At 43.2% G+C, this 22,687-nt stretch overlaps 1 long non-coding RNA gene across 3 annotated transcripts in view; it reads left to right on the top strand.

Moving 5' to 3' along the window:
* Positions 1–3,745: 3,745 nt before the first annotated feature.
* The window catches only part of LOC130282715 (uncharacterized), a 37,243-nt gene continuing 18,301 nt past the window's right edge, over positions 3,746–22,687 (top strand). The window contains exons 1-2 of one of the 3 annotated variants that reach the window (XR_008846495.1): positions 3,783–3,873; positions 14,228–14,286. This is a non-coding gene — a long non-coding RNA (uncharacterized LOC130282715). Of the gene's footprint in view, positions 3,874–14,227; positions 14,287–22,687 lie in introns of all 3 variants that reach the window. The other 2 variants (XR_008846493.1, XR_008846494.1) reach the window with 2 other exon arrangements.

The raw sequence follows: 22,687 nt of genomic DNA, 5'->3' as shown, positions 1-22,687 counted from the left end.
TTACAGTGCATGTATACAAAAATTGGTCTTTCCATTTTCTAGGTATTGCCCCACATTGCTAGTATGCGTAGTCAGTCTTGTGCGCAATGGAGGCGGAGCTTCCCTGCCTCCATCCTGTGTGCTGTGCTATGCCCGGCCGTCTTTGTATATTTATAATTCTTCTTTTTGCCAACTTGTATATTGTAGCATGTAAGCATATATTAGTGTGGTGTCCATCTCTTCAGTGTAAGAACCAGAGCTGTGTGGAGATTCCTGCATAAGGTGGGTGATTGGTGATGGGTGATTGGTGATGGGTGATTGGTGATGGGTGCTGGGTGATGGGTGCTGGGTGATTGGAGATGGGTGATTGGGGATGGGTGATTGGGGATGGGTGATGGGTGCTGGGTGATTGGTGATGGGTACTGGGTTCTGGGTGATTGGTGCTGGGTGATTGGACATGGGTTCTGTCATATAGAGCTCAGGTGGGGGCATATAGGGGGAGATTTATTAAAACCTTTGCAGAGGAAAAGCCCTTTGCAAAACGATCTGATTGGTTGCTATGGACAACTGCACCGCTCTTTCTCTGCACAGATTTTGTATAAATCTCCTCTATAATACAGTATATTATAGGGCAGCTGTCACATGTTTTCTGTAAAGAAGACCGACAGCACAGCCAAAGTGTATATACACATGGCAGACCTCAGAGAAACTGTTCTTGACTCGATTTTACAAAAACACCAACTTTTATGGGGGCTAGGAATGTAGAGGAGGCCTGGCGGAGTCCACTGTATCCCTGGGCCGTAGCACATTTGCCCATTAAGTCTGGCAGACTCTTTTTTTACTTGAGCCCCTGCCCTTCAAAATGTCTGTGCACGTCCCTGCTCATATTCCTATTTCTCACAGAGAGCTGTGATTGGCTGGAACCATCTGGCCAATCCCAGCTCTGCGGGAAATATGAATATGTGCTTATATACGGCAGTGCAGGGGACCATCCATACATTATACAGGAGGATCGCAAGGGACCCCGGCGATCTGTCAATTAGTACAGGTATTACTACTCCCATCATGGAACAGTGTGTTCCATGCTGGGAGTAGTAGTACTACCTAAAAAATGTAAAATAAAAGTGAAAAACACGCACACACTACATTTTTATTATTGTCGGCTACATTTTTAGTGCTTTACCTGCTCACATAAATTGATCCCTGTTTAAAAATGAATAAACATTTCATAATAAAAAGATACATTTTGTTAAATACATTTTTTTCCATCACTACTGTATCTTTTTTATTATTTTTTTTTTGGCACCCTCCGAAATTTTAATAAAAAAGGTATCTCCATAATTTTATAGGATCGCTAAAGTCAAAAAAAGAATAAAAAGGTTTACCCGAATGTACCCGAATACCGAATGTATCCGAAAAATCAAACCGAACACCCGAATACCGAATGTATCCAAAAAATCAAAACCGAAAATATTACAGAACCGAAAATGTTATCCAAAACGAAAAAACGAAACGAAAAATTTTCTTGTGCACAAGTCTAGGACTAACAGAAGTCCAAACACAGGAAATGCAGTCTGGAGTGCTGGGGGGGGGGGGGGGGGGGGGTTATCCAATCATAGCTTCTCTCACACTTATCTGTCATTTGCTGTTGATTGCAGAGTAATGGAGGAAGTTGATTTAAAAAAAATAAAGGTTTTCCACGGGAGTACCCCTTTAAGTCTGAACACTTGCCATTCAGAGTGAATGAGCTTTGGTCTGAACAGTTGGGCCTGGATTATAGAAGGCAGTGGAAGAAGGCAGAGAAAATGACAGATGCTCTTTCTGCCATGGGATGTTTGAAAAATCTTCTTCTAGAGCAGGGTTTCCCAACCAGTGTGCCTCCAGCTGCTCCTTCTTTTCTCACTGGTGTAAAGAAGGAGCAAAAATTCTAGCTAGCTGATTAAAACACGTTTCCTTCAATGGCCATCACTATATATATGCCCTCCCCTCCTAAACAGAACTACAGTGAGGCTAACTTTCCACTAGGTGTTTTTGCCCCAAAAAAGGCCCAAACTGCGTTTTTCACAGTAAAAACAATGCACAAGATGTTGGCCGGGAGTCAGTAGGACAGGCATAGGCAACCTTTGTCACTGCAGGTGCCTTGGACCACTTCTCCCATGATGCTTTGCCAGAAAAAACGCCAGAAAAACCTGTGTGGTAACCTAGCCTAAAAGAAACTTTACATACTTATATTCGTGTCAAATATTTACCGGTAATTTTGTTTCTTCTTATAACATTGTGTAAACACAAAACCACCTGGTGTCCAAAACCAGGCATGCAATGTGCGACTGGTAAAACACATTTCTTTTTCGTTTACAAATTGGGAATAAACTGTAGTTATTTATTGACAATTTTTTATGATTTATGATAATTTAGCAGGTTAACCAAAGGCGAACTACTACTTTAAGAGCAATATCACAAAGCTGACTGTGCAAAAACGTACAGTACTTATTCAGCCTACGAACAGGCACAGTAATAGGCAGTTAAAGGGGTACTCCGCCCCTAGACATTTATTCCCTATCCAAAGGATAGGGGATCAGATGTCTGATCGTGGAGGTCCGGCCGCTAGGACCCCCCCACAATCACTGTGCAGTCACCCGTTGTTCTGAACATTATGTTCAGAATGCCGGGTGATTGCACGGAGATTGCTGGGGGTCCCAGCGGCTGGATCCCCGCGATCAGACATCTTATCCCCTATCCTTTGGATAGGGAATAAATGTCTAGGGGCGGAGTACCCCTTTAAAGCCAATGACTCATGGACCACTTTGTCTCAGATCATAGTTGCCTTTTGACATGCCTTTACCAGTATACCAATGTTTTGTTGTTTATAGAAAAAAACACAGTTGGGAAGATTGATCAAACCTTGAAGAAATATAATATTACAGATTATACTATATTTATAGGAACAGAACATTGATTCAGGGATTTATTCTGATCGGATATATTGGAGTAAGGAAGGAATCTTTCCTCTGTTATTGGGCAATTGCCATCAGACTCATGGGAAAGGGGGGGGGGGGGGTGTTTGTCTTCCTCTTGATCAACACAGTAGAGTTTTTTCAGAGGCTTTTTTAAAGGTCATTAGTGTTATCCGGACTAGCCTGTTGGTACAAGTGTGTAGTGCGGGTGACACTGCAGAAACCATACTTACCTGACCCCGTTCCATTGTCCCAATATCTTCCTCCGTATCTTCCGTCCCGAAGTTGGCTTGGGCACGGGCGGAGCTTTCTGATGTCATCACTGCTGGTCCCAGCTGCTAGCAGCCCTGGGGAAACAGCAGCAATGACATCAGGAAGTTCCGCCTGTGCTCCGAGCCAGCTCCGGAACGGAAGACAGCGGGAGAACAAGACCGTGGAATGGGATCAGGTAAGGCTCCTTTCGCACTATACTGTTGCTCCGTTACAAAGACCCGTAATAATGTCACCTTAACCAGTTAAGGACCAAGGACGTTCTGGCCGTGCAAATGACGAGGGGGGTCCCGGGACCTCCCCATGTCGGCGATCGCAGAAAATCGCATGTCAATTCAGACATGCAATTTTCTCCTATTCCGGGCTGATCGGGTCTCTGGTGACCCGATCACCCAGAAAATTGTGATGATCTGACCTGTCATTGACAGCCCAGATCATCCTGAAGGGTAGGAATGAAGTCGCAATGCTGCGATTTCCTCCTATCCCCAGCCATTGGTCAGAATTGATTCTGACCAATGGCAGAGCAGGACAGTGGGTTGCCATGGCAACCCCCCGTTCTGGCCACCCCTGGATGTCTAGGGGATCGTGGGAAGAAGATGGAGGTCGGTACCTGCAGGAGAAGATGCCTGGAGACCCGATCGTTGCTGGAGACTGCTGGATCCTTGGTCAGGTAGGGAAACTACTGTGGGGGAGGGGGGAATTGAAAGTGAAAGTAAAGTGATCTTTACTGTGGCAACCACTAGGAAGGCCAAACTGCAACTCCCAGCATGCCCAGACAGCCAAAGGCTGTCTGGGCATGCTGGGAGTTGTAGTTTTGCAACATCTGTTTGTAGTTTTGCAACACAGTTTGGAGACCACTGTTACAGTGGTACCCAAATGGTAGCCCTCCAGATGTTGCCAAACTACAACTCTCAGCATGCCTAGACTGCCCAGGCATGCTGGGAGTTTTAGTTCTGTAACATCTGTCCCTTCAGATTTAGCAATTTTCATGAAATTTTTGAAAATTGCTGCTTTACTTTGAAGCCCTCTAATTTTTTCCAAAAGCAAAAATATGTCCATTTTATGATATTGTGGACATATTGTATTTGTGAATAAAAATAAAATGTATTGGGAATATCCATTTTCCTTACAAGCAGAGAGCTTCAAAGTTAGAAAAATGCAAAATTTTCAAAATTTTCATGACATGCCAAAAAAGGATGAAAAAAGTAACGCCGAAAATTTACCACCAAAATAAAGTAGGATATGTGACGAAAAAACTGTCTCAGAATCAGAATGATAACTAAAAGCATTCCAGAGTTATTAATGTTTAAAGTGACAGTGGTCAGATGTTCAAAAAACGCTCTGGTGCTAAGGTGTAAAATGGCCTGGTCCTTAAGGGGTTAAAAGGGTTATCCAGGAAAAAACTTTTTTTGATATATCAACTGCCTCCAGAAAGTTAAACAGATTTGTAAATTACTTCTATTAAAAAATCTTAATCCTTTCAGTACTTATGAGCTTCTGAAGTTAAGGTTGTTCTTTTCTGTCTAAGTGCTCTCTGATGACACGTGTCTCGGGAACCTCCCAGTTTAGAAGCATATTCCCATAGAATACCTCTTCTAAACTGGGCGGTTCCCGAGACACGTGTCATCAGAGAGCACTTAGACAGAAAAGAACAACCTTAACTTCAGAAGCTCATAAGTACTGAAAGGATTAAGATTTTTTAATAGAAGTAATTTACAAATCTGTTTAACTTTCTGGAGCCAGTTGATACATTAAAAAAAAGTTTTTTCCTGGATAACCCCTTTAAGAAAACCTAAGAAAACACTTGAAAATGTCAGTTAAAAAAAACCATTCATGTCTATGGGATTTTTTGATTATCTGTTCTCACCCGTTATGACTAATGAACGTTATTTGTGACGGGAGAAAAAATTGTGCATGTGACGGTTTTTTCTCCCGTCACAAATAACATCCATTAGTCATAACGGGCTATAACGGGTGAGAACAGATAATAAAAAAATCCCACAAACATGAATGGTATTTTTAAACAGACTTTTTAAAGGGTTTTCTTAGGTTTTCTTAACAGGACAGTGTAATGAGTCTTTGTAACGGAGCAACAGTATAGTGTGAAAGGAGCCTAAGAATGGCACTCATCAGTGTCAACTGCACTACACACCTGGGATGTCCAGGTGCGGAACACTCTTTGCCACCTGTCCTGTCAGGTGAATGTCACTTTGTTGTGTCTTCTTTGGCCCAAAGCTACAGGTTTTAATATCTTGTATTTTTGTAATCTATTCTGAATATATTCTCTCTTGTGAAATGTACTTATATTTTTAATGTCAGGAAAGTTTTAACTGTAACTGTGAAGGAGGATGCATTGGGAATCACATGTGCACTTTGGCCAATCAGGGCCTCTTGCCCTGCTCCCCCAGGTCTGTCTATATGGGGAGGAGCTAGTTGTGAGTAGCCAGTGTGAGTCTTCAAAGGAGTGTGAGTGGAGGTCCAGTCCAGACCTCTGCTGTGTTACCTGTACCTCACCATATGAGGACAATCCCAAAGACCCAGCTTCTGCAAATATTCCAGTTCCTGCGAGACATCCTCCTTCATTAGGATCCCGCCAACCAGGTCATCCCTCTGTCAAGTTCAAGTCATCTTTGGGGACAAGTGCCTAAGAATCATAGGCATCATAGCCAAAGCAATGCATAAAGTGAGTGAAGATCCTCTGATCCTCTGGCCACTCCTGTCTGTACAAGTTCACAGATAAGCACCCACATTGTATTCCACACAGTGAAGTTACAAGAGTCAGGGATAGTCAGCTCCCAATTGAAGTCAAGCCTAATTCCAGTCAAGTCTCAGTCAGTCCAGTCTAGTAATGTCAAGGCTAGCTCAGTCAAGTCTGTCCATTTAAAGTTCAGACAATTCAAGTCACAACTTAGGAGGAAAGGACTAGAAGTCCCACAGTGCCAATAAACAACTGTGGTTCCCTACAGCATCCGCTAGCAAAACTGCACTAAACTTGAACTGTTCTGTTTGTATTATCCTGCTGCAATTCCTGTAAAGTTCACAAGTGTTTTCCCTAACCTTGCATTTGTGGTATTCTTTACATGGCGCTTGGCATAGACAACCACTTATCCTTGGATTGTGGCGGGTTTACACTCCTGGCGTCACAAACTCCTATTATAGTTGCATCACCCATAAGTCTACACACACACCACTCTAAGTCCACCACACACCTGTACCTACAGGTTAGTGCGGGTAACACTGATGACATCAATGACACCAATATGATTGGTTGCCATGGACAACTGCTCCAATGTTCCTTTAATCAAGGTTTGATAAAACTCACTCAAAGTGGATGCAACTATTTTTATTGCTCAGTTATAAGAACAGATCTGCTGAATGTGACTTTAGTCAAAAGGCCAAGATCTGCTGTAAGTAAATATCGACTCATCGTGTCGCAATATACATGGACATTGAGGGTGATTTATCAAAATCTATCTAGAAGAAGAGTGGAACCGTTGCCTGTAGCAACCAATCAGATTGCTTGTTTCATTTTTCTGAGGCCTTTTCTAAAAATGAATAAAGCGGTCTGTTTGGTAACTATGGGCAACAGTACCACTCTTCCTCAACACAGGTTTTGATAAATCTCCCTATAATTTTTTTAAGGGAGTGTGGAAACACCCAGCGTAGGTTCTCACAGTGCAGAGACTGCAAACAGTTTTGTGCTGTTATCACTACAGCATGGTGCTTTTCTATAGAGGCTTCCCTACCCATTACCCTACCCAGAAAATTAACATTTTACACATTTTTTTCCTCCTAACTTTATTTTTTTCCACGACAATTTTTAATGGCATCCTTCATTTTTCCAAATGATGTATTGCGTAGAAAAAACAAAACAAAACAAAAACAAACAACTTTGGGGCATGAAATTAAAAATAAAGAAGAAAAGAAAACAATGCAATTTTATGGAGAAGTTATTTTTAACTACTATATGATAAAACTCACATGTTTATTTTATGTTACTGGTAAAACCACCAATGACTTACAATATACAGTTTCAATATTAATTGGTTCCAGGACAACCATTGTATGTTGAAATCATTGTATGTTGAGACCAGAATTCTATGGAAACCTGGTAATTGGTTGTGAAGCCACCAAAATGTCATCCAAAAATAGAAAAACGTGAGGAGTTAAGAAATATATGTAGATAACTAATAGAGATAAAGCAAGTCCTTACATATAAAAGTAAGAAAGAGCTACTGGAAGCTGAAGCTATAGACTGTCTATGTAGAGGACAGGAGCTTCTTCAGGGTCCTGTACAGTACACGCAATGTCCTAAAAAAGTAATGGAGTCGCCCTTACTTGGTGTCCAAAGGAGCAGCTAACTGTGGCATAGATTAAGAGTAGTACAGAACATGTAATACCTCCCTATACTGTAGGGGGTGCTACCAGACAGGAATTCAGTGCATACCCTTCAGTAATACAGGGGTTTTACCAGTGAATGCCTATTCTGATTGGTCGGTTCCTCCAGCCATTTCCACGTTTCACACATCTGGACTGTCCATAGCATTGTATGCTGCGTCTGGTTTCAAGTTACCGTAGTCCAGAAAAGACCATTGTATATTGAAACTATTGTATGTTGAGGCCATTGTAAGTTGAGGGATCACTGTATTTGTATAGATGTTGTGAACATAATTGATTATGGCATCTATACAGTTAACTGGTTAGCACACAAAGAAAACTTAAATTATTATAAGTTCAGTACAAGAAATCTGAACTGCAACTAATTGTAACTGCATCAATGTTGCAAAAAAAAATGGGGAAATTTATCAAAACCCGTGCAGAGGAAAAGGTGACCAGTTGCCCATAGCAACCAATCAGATTTCTTATTTTATTTTTCTGAGGCCACAGAAAGTTATATGGCTTAATGTATGTCAGAGGAAGTCAGTCCTGGGACAGCTGACCTCCTGTGAACTGCGAGATGACCTCATCACCTCTTAACCCCTTCACGACCCAGCCCACAGGACCTGGGCATTTTTTGCACATCTGACCACTGTTACTTTAAGCATTAATAACTCTGGGATGCTTTTACCTATCATTCTGATTCTGAGATTGTTTTTTCGTGACATATTCTACTTTATGTTATTGGTAAAATGTCACTGATATTTGCATCCTATCTTGGTAAAAAATCTAAAAATGTCATGAAAACTTTGAAAATGTTGCATTTTTCGAACTTTGACACTCTCTGCTTGTAAGGAAAATGGATATTCCAAATAAATTACATATTGATTCACATATACAATATGTCCACTTTATGTTTGCATCAAAAAATGTACGTGTTTTTACTTTTGGAAGACACCAGAGGGCTTCAAAGTTTATCAGCAATTTTCCAATTTTTCTCAAGATTTTCAAAATCGTACTTTTTTACACTGGCATGTTCTTGTAGACCCAATTTTTTTTATTTTTACAAGGGGTAAAAGGAGAGAAATCACCCTAAAATTTGTAACCCAATTTCTCTCAAGTAAGTAAACACCTCATATGTGTATGTAAAGTGTTCGGCGGGCGCAGTAGAGGGCTCAGAAGGGAAGGAGCGACAGTGGGATTTTGGAGAGTGAGTTTTTCTGAAATGGCTTTTGGGGGCATGTCCCATTTAGGAAGCCCCTATGGTGCCAGAACAGTAGACCCCCTACATGTGACCCCATTTTGGAAACTACACCCCTCATGGAATTTAATAAGGGGTGCAGTGAGCATTTACACCCCACTGGCGTTTGACAGATATTTGAAACAGCGGACTGTGCAAATGAAAAATTGTATTTTTCATTTTCACAGACCACTGTTCCAAAAATCTGTCATACACCAGTGGGGTGTAAATGCTCACTGCACCCCTTATTAAATTCCATGAGGGGTGTAGTTTCCAAAATGGGGTCACATGTGGATATTTATTGTTTTGAGTTTATGTCAGAACTGCTGTAACAATCAGTCACCCCTGTGCAAACCACCTCAAATGTACATGGCGCACTCTCCCTTCTGAGCTTTGTTGTGCGTCCCCAGAGCATTTTACGTCCACATATGGGGTATCTCCGTACTCGGGAGAAATTGCGTTACAAATTTTGGGGGTCTTTTTTCCCTTTTACCTCTTGTGAAAATGAAAAGTATGCGGCAACACCAGCATGTCAGTGTAAAATTTTTTATTTTTATACACTAATATGCTGGTGTAGACCCCAACTTCACCTTTTCATAGGGGTTAAAGAAGAAAAAGCCCCCCAAAATTTGTTAGGTAATTTCTCTCGAGTACGGAAATACCCCATATGTGTCCCAAAACTGTTGCCCTGAAATACGACAGGGCTCCAAAGTGAGAGAGCGCCATGCGCATTTGAGGCCTAAATTAGGGATTGCATAGGGGTGGACATAGGGGTATTGTACGTCAGTGATTCCCAAACAGGGTGCCTCCAGCTGTTGCAAAACTCCCAGCATGCCTGGACAGTCAATGGCTGTCTGGCAATACTGGGAGTTGTTGTTTTGCAACAGCTGGAGGCTCCGTTTTGGAAACAGTGGCGTACCAGACGTTTTTCATTTTTATTGGGGAGGGGAGGGGGGCTGTGTAGGGGTATGTGTATATGTAGTGTTTTTTACTTTTTATTTTAGGTTAGTGTAAGTTTAGTGTAGTGTTTTTAGGGTACAGTCACATGGGCAGAGGTTCACAGCAAGTTTGCTGCTGGGAGTTTGAGCTGCAGCGCAAAATTTGCGCCATCTCAAACTTGCAGCACTCACCTCTGTCCCTGTTTGCGCCATCTCAAACTTGCAGCATAAACCTCTGCCCATGTGAGTATACCCTGTACATTCACATTGGGGGGAGGGGCAAACATCCAGCTGTTGCAAAACTACAACTCCCAGCATGCCCTTTAGCTGTCCGTGCATGCTGGGAGTTGTAGTTATGCAACAGCTGGAGGCACACTGGTTGCGAAACACGGAGTTATATAATAAACTGGTGTTTCGCAACCAGTGTGCCTTCAGCATGCAGTGACAGCAGAAGGGCATGCTGGGACTTGTAGTTATGCAACAGCTAGAGGCATACTGCTACAACTCCCAGCATGCCCTTTGGCTGTCCGTGAATGCTGGGGGTTGTAGTTATGTAACAGCTGAAGGCACACTGGTTGCAAAACACTTGAAAGTGTATTACTTAACTTAGCGTTTCCAAACCAGGGTGCCTCCAGCTGTTGCAAAACTACAACTCTCAGCATGCATGGTCTGTCCGTGCATGCTGGGAGTTATAGTTTTGCAACAGCTGGAGGCACACGGGTTGGGAAATACTGAGTTAGGAAACGGACAATGTTTCCCAACTAGTGTGCCTCCATTTGTTGCAAAACTACAACTCCCAGCATGCCCAGACTGCCCAGGCATGCTGGAAGTTGTAGTTTGGCAATATCTGAAGGATTAGATGTTGCCAAACTACAACTTCCAGCATGCTTGGGTAGTCTGGTATGCTGGGAGTTGTAGTTTTGCAACATCTGGAGGTCCACAGTTTGGAGACCACTGTATAATGGTCTCCAATCTGTGCTCTTCCAGATGTTACAGAACTACAACTCCCAGCATGCCTGAACAGACTAAGCATGCTGAGATTTGTAGTTTTGCAACATCTGGAAGAGCACAGATTGGAGACCATTATACAGTGGTCTCCAAACTGTGGACCTCCAGATGTTGCAAAACTACGACTCCCAGCATGCACAGAAAGCCAAGGGCTGTTTGGACATGCTGGGAGTTGCAGCTTTGAAACTCCCAGAGGCAGGGGTGAGATCGCTTTACGGCGATCTCACTGCTGCCAATGAAGATGCCGCCCTGCTGCTGGAAACTCATCGCCGGGACGCATAACCGCCGGGACCGCCTGGAGGACGCCGCTCGCGCCGGGACCGCTCGGGACACCGCATGGCCAGGTAAGTGACGCCGGGGGACGGGTAAGGGACACTTAGCAGAGCGGTGTGTGTCCAGATCCCCGTGATCAGGACTCACACACCGCGCTGCTAAGTATTCTCATAGCAAAAATTCCTACTTTTTTAATACATTTTATAAAAAAAAAAAATTATAAAAAAATGTATTAAAAGTTTTTTATATGCAAATGTGGTATCAAAAAAAAGTACAGATCATGGCGCAAAAAATGAGCCCCCATACCGCCGCTTATACGGAAAAATAAAAAAGTTAGAGGTCATCAAAATAAAGGGATTATAAATGTACTAATTTGGTTAAAAAGTTTGTGATTTTTTTTAAGCGCAACAATAATATAAAAGTATATAATAATGGGTATCATTTTAATCGTATTGACCCTCAGAATAAAGAACACACGTCATTTTTACCAGAAATTGTACGGCGTGAAAACAAAACCTTCCAAAATTAGCAAAATTGCGTTTTTCGTTTTAATTTCCCCACAAAAATAGTGTTTTTTGGTTGCGCCATACATTTTATGATATAATGAGTGATGTCATTACAAAGGACAACTGGTCGTGCAAAAAACAAGCCCTCATACTAGTCTGTGGATGAAAATATAAAAGAGTTATGATTTTTAGAAGGCGAGGAGGAAAAAATGAAAATGTAAAAATTAAATTGTCTGAGTCCTTAAGGCCAAAATGGGCTGAGTCCTTAAGGGGTTAAAGGGGTACTCCGGTGGAAAACAAATGCTGTCAAATCAACTGGTGCCAGAAAGATATACAGATTGGTAAATTACTTCTATTTAAAAATATTTAGCCTTCCAGTACTTATCAGGTGCTGTATGCTCCAGAGAAAATTGTGTAGTTCTTTCCTGTCTGACCACATTGCTCTCTGCTGACACCTCTCTTTGTGTCAGGAACTTCCCAGAGTAGAAGCAAATTCCCATAGCAAACCTCTCATGCTTTGGGCACTTCCTGGCACGGACAGAGGAGGCAGCAGAAAAACTACACAATTTTCTCTGTAGTATACAGCTGTTAATAAGTGCCGGAAGGCTAAAGATTTTTATATAGAAGTCATTATCAAATCTGTATAACTTTCTGGTGCAAGTTGATATGAAAACATTTTTTTTTCACCGTTGTACCCCTTTAACACTATTACTGTAAAGGGTACTTGCATACTATTACTATATGGGGTACAAAAGGTACCACAATTACTTTGTGAGGCACATTTTATCATACAGCATTTCAGGGAACTGTCCTACAATAAAAGAGGTAAATATGTTTGCAAAGGGCACACAGTTAGGGGTATCAGCAGCCTAGTGAGGTTTGTAAAAAGAAGGAGAGGTGCTTAAAAATAATTGGACTGAAAAATTCACCTGTATTTACCCTTACAATCTGCAGGGCATCTGTGTAGAACTAGTATCTACCAATGTATGCTTTCTGTATGTAGGTAATATTGATCTTTGTAAATATTATGTTTCTTTGTATTCAGCAACATTGAGTTAATAATATTAAAGCGGTACTCTAGAGGACAAAACCATTTTGAACATCAACTGGTTCCAGAAAGTTAAACAGATTTGTAAATTACTTCTATTTAAAAATCTTAATCATTCCAGTACTTATCGGCTGCTGTATGCTCCACATGAAGTTCTTTTCAAATGTATTTTCTGTCTGACCACAATGCTCTCTGCTGACAACTCTGTCCATGTCAGGAACTGCCCAGAGCAGGTACAAATCCCCTTAGCAAACCTCTCCTGCTCCAGACAGTTCCTGACATGGACAGAGGTGTCAGCAGAAAGCACTGTGGTCAGACAGAACAGAAATTTAAAAAGAAAAGAACTTCCTCGGTATACAGCAGCTGATAAGTACTAGAAGGATAAAGATTTTTAAATAGGAGTAATTTATAAATCGGTTTAACTTTCTTGCACCAGTGGCTTTAAAAATTTTTTTTTCCAATGGAGTACCCCTTTAAGTTAAAAAAACTTTTGATGTATTATAGATTAATGTATGCAGAATAACTTTACAATTGCATCTTATTAAAAAAATATGCTTCTTTCTATTTAATTTTCCACTTTGAAGAAATGACCACTAGGGGTCTCCCTACCAGTCCTGGCAGCAAGCATTTCAGACTCATGCTGGAGTCCTAAACACTACGAGCTGCCAGTCTGCTTTGTTCACAAAGGAGAACGCTCAGAGCAGCCAGCCAGCTTTGTTCACAGCCTGTTTCGCTGTGAACAAAGCAGGCTGGCAGCTCTGAGTGTTTAGGACTCCAGCATGAGTCAGAAATGCCTGCTAACAGGACTGATCAGGAATAATACAAAAGAAAGAAGCATATTTTTCATTAACATGCTATTGGAAAGTTATTCAACATTCATTAATCTAAAATATATCAAAAGTTTATTTGATTAGACGTACCCTTTAATGGTAGTGGCATGGTGTGGCAGTATTATTTAGACCTTGTAAAGTTGTATTATTGGCTATATTGGTCCGTTAAAGTATGTTTTATTCAGTAACAGTATGGAACAAATATCATTGCGTGGAGGGGATATACGTTCCTGATATAACATTATTATTTATTCAAATGTTTGTGTGTTTGGGGAAAGGGCAAATATGCCTTGGGGTGTGTTCCTTTTGCAACAGTGCTGCCACTCTGAATTCACCGGATGTGGCATACAATCATACAATATTCTAGCTTTTTACTTCTTCCCCAGGACAGGATCTGTTAATATAAGCCATGTCATATTTTCTTACCTTGTCTTTAGTTGAAAAGATTCAGATTCTGTAAGGTTAAGGAATAGAAATACAACCTGGTTATCAGTTCTTGGAAGCTATTATTTGGTTTGAACACTATTTTATTATTCTCACCTGTACAGTTGTTATCCAACATGTGCTTTTTTATCATGTACAATTTAATAGCGATAAAGGCTACAGCAAAAATTGTTCCCAAACAGGCTCCAATAACAACATATTGTATATCTGAAAAAAATGTATAAAATATTTGAATCTAAGTGCAGACATAAATAATGTATTGGTATCATGCAACAAGGAAGCATTATCAGAACAGCTCTTATACTCTTCAAATATACTGGATTGGAACTGTAGTATGTTTCTTTTCTCCTGCTTTTACAGATTTTTATCACTCAGGGTCCAGATACAAATAGAAGACTGGGACAAGCCCAGTACGAGGGGTAGGTGCAGGCTGTTGTTTTTTTTTTTTTTTTGGTATCTAAGACATTTAAAGGTTAACTGCTGTGGCCTGCATGCATTGCTATTCAATTTACAATGTACTCCTGCCAAATATATATAGTAGTAACAGGAGTGTTAGGACCAATAGAAATAATAATGTTAAAAATGTGCTGCTGCCTTCTCAGTAGTTTATCTATCTATATATATATATATATATATATATATATATATATATATATATATATGTAAATATATATGCGGTATGTTGTTACATAGTAACATAGTTCATAAGGTTGAAAAAAGACCAGAGTCCATCAAGTTCAACCCGTAACCCTAATGAGTCCCTACTGAGTTGAGTACACCTGATTTTTTTGTAAATGTAAACACAGTATCAAGACCAGATGGGTTATACCCGTGCATCCACAAATATAAGGTGTTCCTGTCATTTGCCTGTTGCGCAATTTTTTGCAACTTTTATTTTATGTGGCAGTTGAAAAATCAATGTCCACTGCATCCGTCAAAAAAAAGATTGCGACAAGTAGATACAAACTGTGCGAAAGTATGGATGTTGAAAAGTCGCAAGAAAAACATCTAAAATGCACCCTGCGACAAATATGCAACTCTTCACAACACAAAAAGATATCCAAATGCAATGATAAATTCTCACCATAGAGTGGACAAGACTTGGAGACATTGCAGGAATGTGAACAGTCATGTTTTTCATATACTTTCATGGGTTTTCCAGAAATTACTTTTACTGGAGTCAGGTCCAAATTTATTTGTGTATTGTGTTATTTTGGACCCTGCTGCTACACATTAATATGAGAACTCTTTAAAAGCTAAACAATCTTTGTTACTCATAGCAACATGAAATGAAAGCTGCTCTGTATTGGGTTGCTATGGAGTTTTACTCTTAGCTTAAACAGATATAAATCTACAGTGCATCCGGTTTGTTTTGAAAACAAAGTAAATGGAAATCTGCTATTCCAATTCTCACAAGAGAAACTACAATTCAGAGCTCTATAGGAACAGTTCTAGGAACATTTCATTTCAAAATCTGATCATGGCAAAACCACAAGTAAAAACACAATAATTTACTCCTGTGCTTTTGCGGTATTTAAGTAATGTGGCCGCATTACTTATCCAGCATGTGCATTCCCAACACGTGTGAAGGAGTCCTACTAGGAGAAAATTAAAAGAGCCTTTTAAGTATGCATTATGAAAAAGGGTTTTCAAATTTCTTTTATTGTGGGATTATTATTGCTTGATGCTTCATAAGAAAGAGATTCGAACACAAACCGACTGGAAAAAAAACAACTAGATACAGTAGGTAGAGATGGGCGAATTTTTTAAAAATTCGATTCAGCCTATTCACCGAATTTTCTGAAAAAATTTGGTTTGATCTGAATTTATTTGCAGCAAATTTCTATTAACCCCTTAAGGACCCATGCGCAATTCCGGGTCATTACGGGTCTATGGTAACCCGGTGACCCGGAATATAAGGGGGATCGCGGTTGTCTAAGACACCCACGATCCCCCTGAAGGCATAGGAGTGAGGTGGTAGGGGTGCCACCCCTCATATCCCTGCTATTGGTGGTCTAGACGCAACCACCAATGGCAGATCGGGGGCGGGGGGGGGGGGGGCCTTTAACTTTCGTTTTCCTCGTCTTGCCCACCCACAATAGGCGGGGGAGAACGGGGAAACAACAGAGGACCAGTGCTGAAGATCCACTTACTGATCCGGGCTGGCGTCGGAGGCGATGCAGCGGGCAACAGAGATCGTCGGGCAGCGATGACGTGCGGCTGGATCCGACGGAAGCCGGTGAGTTGCCTAGCAACATCTGGAGGGTACAGTTTGAGACCATTAAACAGTGGTCTCTAACTGTAGCCCTCCAAATGTTGCAAAACTACAACTCCTAGCATGCCCAGACAGCTGTTTGGGCATGCTGGAATATGTAGTTTTGCAACAGCTGGAGGGTTACAGTTAGAGACCACTATACAGTGATCTCTAAACTGTATTCCTCCAGATCTTGCAAAACTACAACTCCTAGCATCCCAAAAAGCTGTTTGCTGTCTGGGCATGCTGGGATTTGTAGTTTTGCAACAGCTGGAGGACCACAGTTTGGAGATCACTTTGCAGTGTTCTCTAAAACTGTAGCCCTCCAGATGTTGCAAAACTGCAAATCCCACCATGCCCTAACTGCTGTCTCGGCATGCTGGGAGTTGTAGTTGCGTACATCCAGCTATTGCATAACTACATCTCCCAGCATGCCCTTCGGCGATCAATACATGCTGGAAGTTGTAGTTGTACAACAGCTGGAGGCACACTGGTTGGGAAATACTGAGTTAGGTAACAGAACCTAACCGAAAGTTTTCCAACCAGTGATCCTCCAGCTGTTGCAAATGTACAACTCCCAGCATGCACGGTCTGTCAGTACATGCTGGGAGTTGTAGTTTTGAAACAGCTGGAGGTTTGCCCCCCCGGGTGAACGTACAGGGTACATTCACACGGGCAGGTTTACAGTAAGTTTCCTGCTTCAAGTTTGGGCTGCGGCAAATTTTTCGCAGCAGCGCAAACTCCTAGCGGGAAACTCACCGTAACCTGCCAGTGTGAATGTACCCTTAAAACACTACACTACACTAACACATAATAAAGGATAAAACACAACATATACACCCCCATACACTGTCTCCCCCAATAAAAATTAAAAACGTATTGCATGGCAGTGTTTCCAAAATGGAGCCTCCAGCTGTTGCAAAACAACAACTCTCAGTGTTTCCGGACAGTCACTAAGTGTCCAGGCATGCTGGGAATTTAGCAACAGCTGGAGGCACTCTGTTTAGGAATCACTGGCATAGAATACCCCTATGTCCACCCCTATGCAATCCCTAATTTAGTCCTCAAATGCGCATGGAGCTTTCTCACTTTGGAGCCCTGTCGTATTTCGAGTAAACAGTTTAGGGCCACATATGGGGTATTTCTGTACTCGGGAAAAATTGAACTACAAATTTTGGGGGGCTTTTTCTCCTTTTACCCCTTATGAAAAGGAAAAGTTGGGGGCTTCACCAGCTTGTTAGTGTAAAAAAATAAAACATTTTACACTAACATGCTGGTGTTGCCCCATACTTTTTATTTTCACAAGCGGTAAAAGGAAAAAAAAGACCCCCAAAATTTGTGGGCGTAAAATGCTCTGCGGGCGACAACAAGGCTCAGGAGTGAGAGCGCACTATGTGCATTTGAGGTCTAAATTGGTGATTTGCAGAGGGGTGGCTGATTTTACAGCAGTTCTGACATAAACGCAAAAAAAGAAATACCCACATGTGACCCCATTTTGGAAACTACACCCCTCACGTAATGTAATAAGGGGTACAGTGAGCATTTACGCCCCACAGGTGTCTGACAGATTTTTGGAACAGTGGTCCGTGAAAATGAAAAATTTAATTTTTCATTTGCACAGCCCACTGTTCCAAAGGGAAAGCTTCAACGAAAGGAGCAGGAGTACATCGGCGCTGAACGGACCCAGGACATGGCAAGGTAGGAATGCAAAATTGTTGCATCGAATAAATTGGATTTTACCTTCCTACCTTGCCGTGTCCTGGGTCCGTTCAGCGCCGATGTACTCCTGCTCCTATCACTGAAGCTTTCTCTTGTATACACATGTTGTGGATTCCACACCAGGAGGGCTGCAGACGGACCATTGTATCCCAGCGTTTTCCATTGTTGAGTATGCTGTTACCCAACCACCCAGGGTTAGCAGTTACAATTAGATTTCACTCTCCCCTCCCCCCCATCTCCGGTGGTATTACCCTATGGAGCGCCTTCTCATCTGCTTTTAGAATCACTGTTCCAAAGATCTGTCATACGCCAGTGGGGTGTAAATACTCACTGCACCCCTTATTAAATTCTGTGAAGGGTGTAGTTTCCAAAATGGGGTCACATGTGGGGGGGGTCCACTGTTCTGGTACCACGGGGGGCTTTGTAAACGCACATGGCCCCTGACTTCCATTCCAAACAATTTTTTTTCCCCAAAAGCTCAATGGCGCTCCTATTTCCACACTCAGAAGAGATGGGGTTACAAATTTTGGGGTGCATTTTGTCCTATTACCCCTTGTAAAAAAAATTTATTTGAGGGAAAACTAGCATTTTAGTGAAAAAAAAAAACCATTTACACATCCAACTTTAACGAAAAGTCGTCAAACACCTGTGAGGTGTTAAGGCTCACTGAATCCCTTGTTACGTGCCTTGAGGGGTGTAGTTTCCGAAATAGTATGCCATGTGTTTTTTTTTTTTTTTTTGCTTTCCTGGCACCATAGTGGCTTCCTAAATGGGACATGCCCCCAAAAAACCATTCCAGCAAAATTTTCTTTTAAAAAGCTAAATGTGACTCCTTCTCTTCTGAGCATTGTAGTTTGCCAGCAAAGCACTTTAAGTCCTAACATGGGGTATTTCCATACTCATAAGAGATGGGGTTACAAATTGTGGGGGGCATTTTGTCCTATTATCCCTTGCAAAAAATTTTAATTGAGGGAAAACCAGCATTTTAGTGAAAAAAATAAATAAAATAGTTTCCAACTTTAACGAAAAGTCATCAAACACCTGTGGGGTGTTAAGGCTCACTGGACCCCTTGTTACGTGCCTTGAGGGGTGTAGTTTCCAAAATAGTATTCCATGTGTTTTTTTTTTTTTTTTTGCTGTTCTGGCTCCATAGGGGCTTCCTAAATGTGACATGCCCCCCAAAAACCATTTCAGAAAAACTCACTCTCCAAAATGCCACTGTCGCTCCTTCCCTTCTGAGCCCTCTACTGCACCTGTCGAACACTTGACATACACATATGAGGTATTTTCTTACTCGAGAGAAATTGGGTTACACATTTTAGGAAGAATTCTCTCTTTTTACCCCTTGTAAAAATTCAATAACATGCGAGTGTAAAAAATGAAGATTTTGAATTTTCTCCTTCAATTTGCTGCTATTCCTGTGAAACACCTAAAGGGTTAACAAACCTTTTGAATGTCATTTTGAATACTTTGAGGGGTGCAGTTTTTATAATGGGGTCATTTGTGGGCTATTTCTAATAAGAAGGCCCTTCAAATCCCCTTCAAAACAGAACTGGTCCCTGAAAAATTTCGATTTTGAAAATGTGAAAAATTGGAAAATTGCTGCTATACTTTGAAGCCCTCTGGTGTCTTCCAAAAGTAAAAACATGTCAACTTTATGATGCAGACATAAAGTAGGCATATTGTATATGTGAATAAATATATAATTTATTTGGGAGATTAATTTTCCTTGTAAGCAGAGAGCTTCAAAGTAAAAAAAAAATGCTAGGAGGTGGCAGCGGCCTATGTAGGACACAGAGCGGCACAATGACAGAGCCTGGAGGTGGCAGCGGCAGGATGAGACCATATGGCGGCACAATGACAGAGCCTGGAGGTGGCACCAGTTTTTGTAGGCCACAGAGCGGCAAAATGACAGAGCCTGGAGGTGGCGGCAGCCTATGTAGGCCCAGTGCAAAAAATGGCAGTGTCCTACAGTGAAAATTGGCTGGGTTCTTAAGGGGTTAAAATAGCTATTTCCAGGCTACATAGAGCCTCAATAGTGGTGTAGAACCCTTTGCCTTGTCGTAACACGCGTAGGGAGTGTGCTGGGGTAGTGAAATAATATGACATGCAGCTTACAGGTATCGCTATTAGAATCCCTGCCGCAGAGCAGTACAATGACAGAGCCTGTAGGTGGCAGCAGCATGACCAGACCATATGGCGGCACAATGACAGATCCTGGAGGTGGTGGCAGCTTATGAAGGCCGCAGAGTGGCACAATGACAGAGCCTGGAGGTGGCAGCATCATAAGTAGACCATAGGGTGGCACAATGACAAAGCCTGGAGGTGGCAGCAGCATGACAAGACCATAGGGTGGCACAATGACAGAGCCTGGAGGTGGCAGCAGCATGAGCAGACCATATGACGGCACAATGACAAAGCCTGGAGGTGGCAGCAGCAGGACAAGACCATAGGGTGGCATAATGACAGAGCCTGGAGGTGGCAGCAGCCTATGTGGGACGCAGAGCGGCACAATGACTGAGCCTGGAGGTGGCAGTGGCAGGATGAGACCATATGGCGGCACAATAACAGAGCCTGGAGGTGGCAGCAGCCTATGTAGGCCACAAATCGGCACAATGGCAGAGCCTGGAGGTGGCAGCAGCATGTGGAGACCATTTGATGGCACAATGACAGAGCCTGGAGGTGGCAGCAGCAGGACGGGACCATAGGGCGGCATAATGACAGAGCCTGGAGGTGGCAGCAGCCTATGTAGGACGCAGAGCGGCACAATGACAGAGCCTGGAGGTGGCAGCAGCAGGATGAGACCATATGGCGGCACAATGACAGAGCCTGGAGGTGGCACCAGTCTTTGTAGGCCACAGAGCTGCAAAATGACAGAGCCTGGAGGTGGTGGCAGCCTATATAGGCCCCAGTGTTGCACAATGACAGAGCCGGAGGTGGTAGCAGCATGACAAGACCATAGGGCGGCACAATGACAGAGCCTGGAGGTGACGGCAGCATGAGGAGACCATATGGCAGCACAATGACAGAGCCTGGAGGTTGCGGCAGCCTATGTAGGATGCCGGGCCACACGATGACAGAGCCTGGAGGTGGCAGCAGCATGAGGAGACCATATGGAAGCACAATGACAGAGCCTGGAAGTGGCGGCAGCCTATGTAGGCCACAGAGCGGCACAATGAGAGAGCCTGGAGGTGGCAGCAGCATGACAAGACCATAGGGCGGCACAATGACAGAGCCTGGAGGTGGCAGCAGCATGAGCAGACCATAGGGAGGTACAATGACACAGCCTGAAAGTGGTGGCAGCCTATGTAGGCTGCAGAGTAGCACAATGACAGAGCCTGGAGGTGGCAGCAGCATGATGAGACCATATGGCGGCCCAATGACAGAGCCTGGAGGTGGCGGCAGCCTAAGTAGGATGCTGGGCCACACAATGACAGAGCCTGGAGGTGGCAGCAGCATGAGGAGACCATAGGGCGGCACAATGACAGAGCCCGGAGGTGGCGGCAGCCTATGTAGGCCACAGAGCGGCACAATGACAGAGCCTGGAGGTGGCAGCAGCATGCGGAGACCATAGGGCGGCACAATAACAGAGCTTGGAGGTGGCAGCAGCATGACGAGATCATATGGTGGCACAATGACAGAGCCTGGAGGGGGCAATCAGGAGTCCTGAAAGTGACAGTGGGTGGCAATACCAGTACCCGTTGACAAAGGTGGGTGAAAGAAGAAGCACTTGGCAGCAGATGTGTGGCATCAGGAGGGTGGCAGGATCAAAATAGTAACTGAGGCAGATAGGCAAAAGAAACTGGTCTCTTTTGTCAAAGTGTTGGTGTGGCACCATGAATAATATAGTCTCATTCATCAAGCATTGGAGGAGTGAAATCCTGGCTGATCCAAGCCTGATTCATCTTCACAAAGGTCAGTCTCTCCACATTATTTGTGGACAGGCGAGTTCTCCTTGGGGTTACTATGGCCCCCGCTCTGATGCCACAGTACTGGCCGAGCAGGACAGCTTTTCCTGGGCAAACTCTGCTAGTTGCGGCCGCAAATCCAGTTTGGCTGCCCAGAAGTCCAGTGGATCTTCAATGTGGATTGGCAGGGTCATGTTCAAGTATGCCACCACCTGCTGGTTCAGGTCCGGCCCTAGGTCTACCTGCTGCTGCTGATTGGTTGCTTCACTATGCGAGTGAAGAAAGCTACTCATCAGCGACTGTAGACTCAGGCTGCTGCTGATGGAGCTGGTACTGCTCCTGCCACCTCACCCCAGCAGCCATGGCAGTGGAATGTGAATGCAGAGGGCCCTGCCAGTCAGACCTGCAAGAGGAGGGATGATGGTGCAGATAGGCATCGGCCAACTGCCTAAGTAGAATGTCTCTGTAGTAGGTCAGTTTGTCTTCCCTCTCAGTGGGTGTAAAAAAGGCCCCCATTTTGTGCTGGTAGCGAGGGTCCAACAGGGTGGAGAGACAGAAGTCATCCTGCTGCTGAATGGTGACAATTCAGCAGTCACTAAGCAATTGAGCATGCATTGTGCCATTTGTGTAAGTGACTCGGAGGGGCTCCCTGCCTCCATCTCCACTGCATACTGCCACGGTAGGTCCTCTGGCTGCTCCTGCTCCTGCTCTTCTGTGAACCGAATATAAAAACCACCCATTTCACTACACATTGCCTGTGCTCCACTGTCCCCCTCTTCCAGTTCAGCCCCCACAGGGCTCATGCGGCCGTGAGATGTAGGCGCCATGTCTCCATTGCCCTGACCAGCCATTGTAATCCTCGCGACTGACCAATAGTGTGGCTTCCTCAATGGGTCTGAGAAAACGGCAGGTGTCACATATGAGCTGCCACTGGTTGAC

Source organism: Hyla sarda, chromosome 7, assembly GCF_029499605.1.
Source record: "Hyla sarda isolate aHylSar1 chromosome 7, aHylSar1.hap1, whole genome shotgun sequence".
Classification (NCBI taxonomy): Eukaryota; Metazoa; Chordata; class Amphibia; order Anura; family Hylidae; genus Hyla; species Hyla sarda.
Note: the sequence above shows the minus strand (reverse complement) of the source record. Positions and strands in the feature narration are given on the sequence as shown.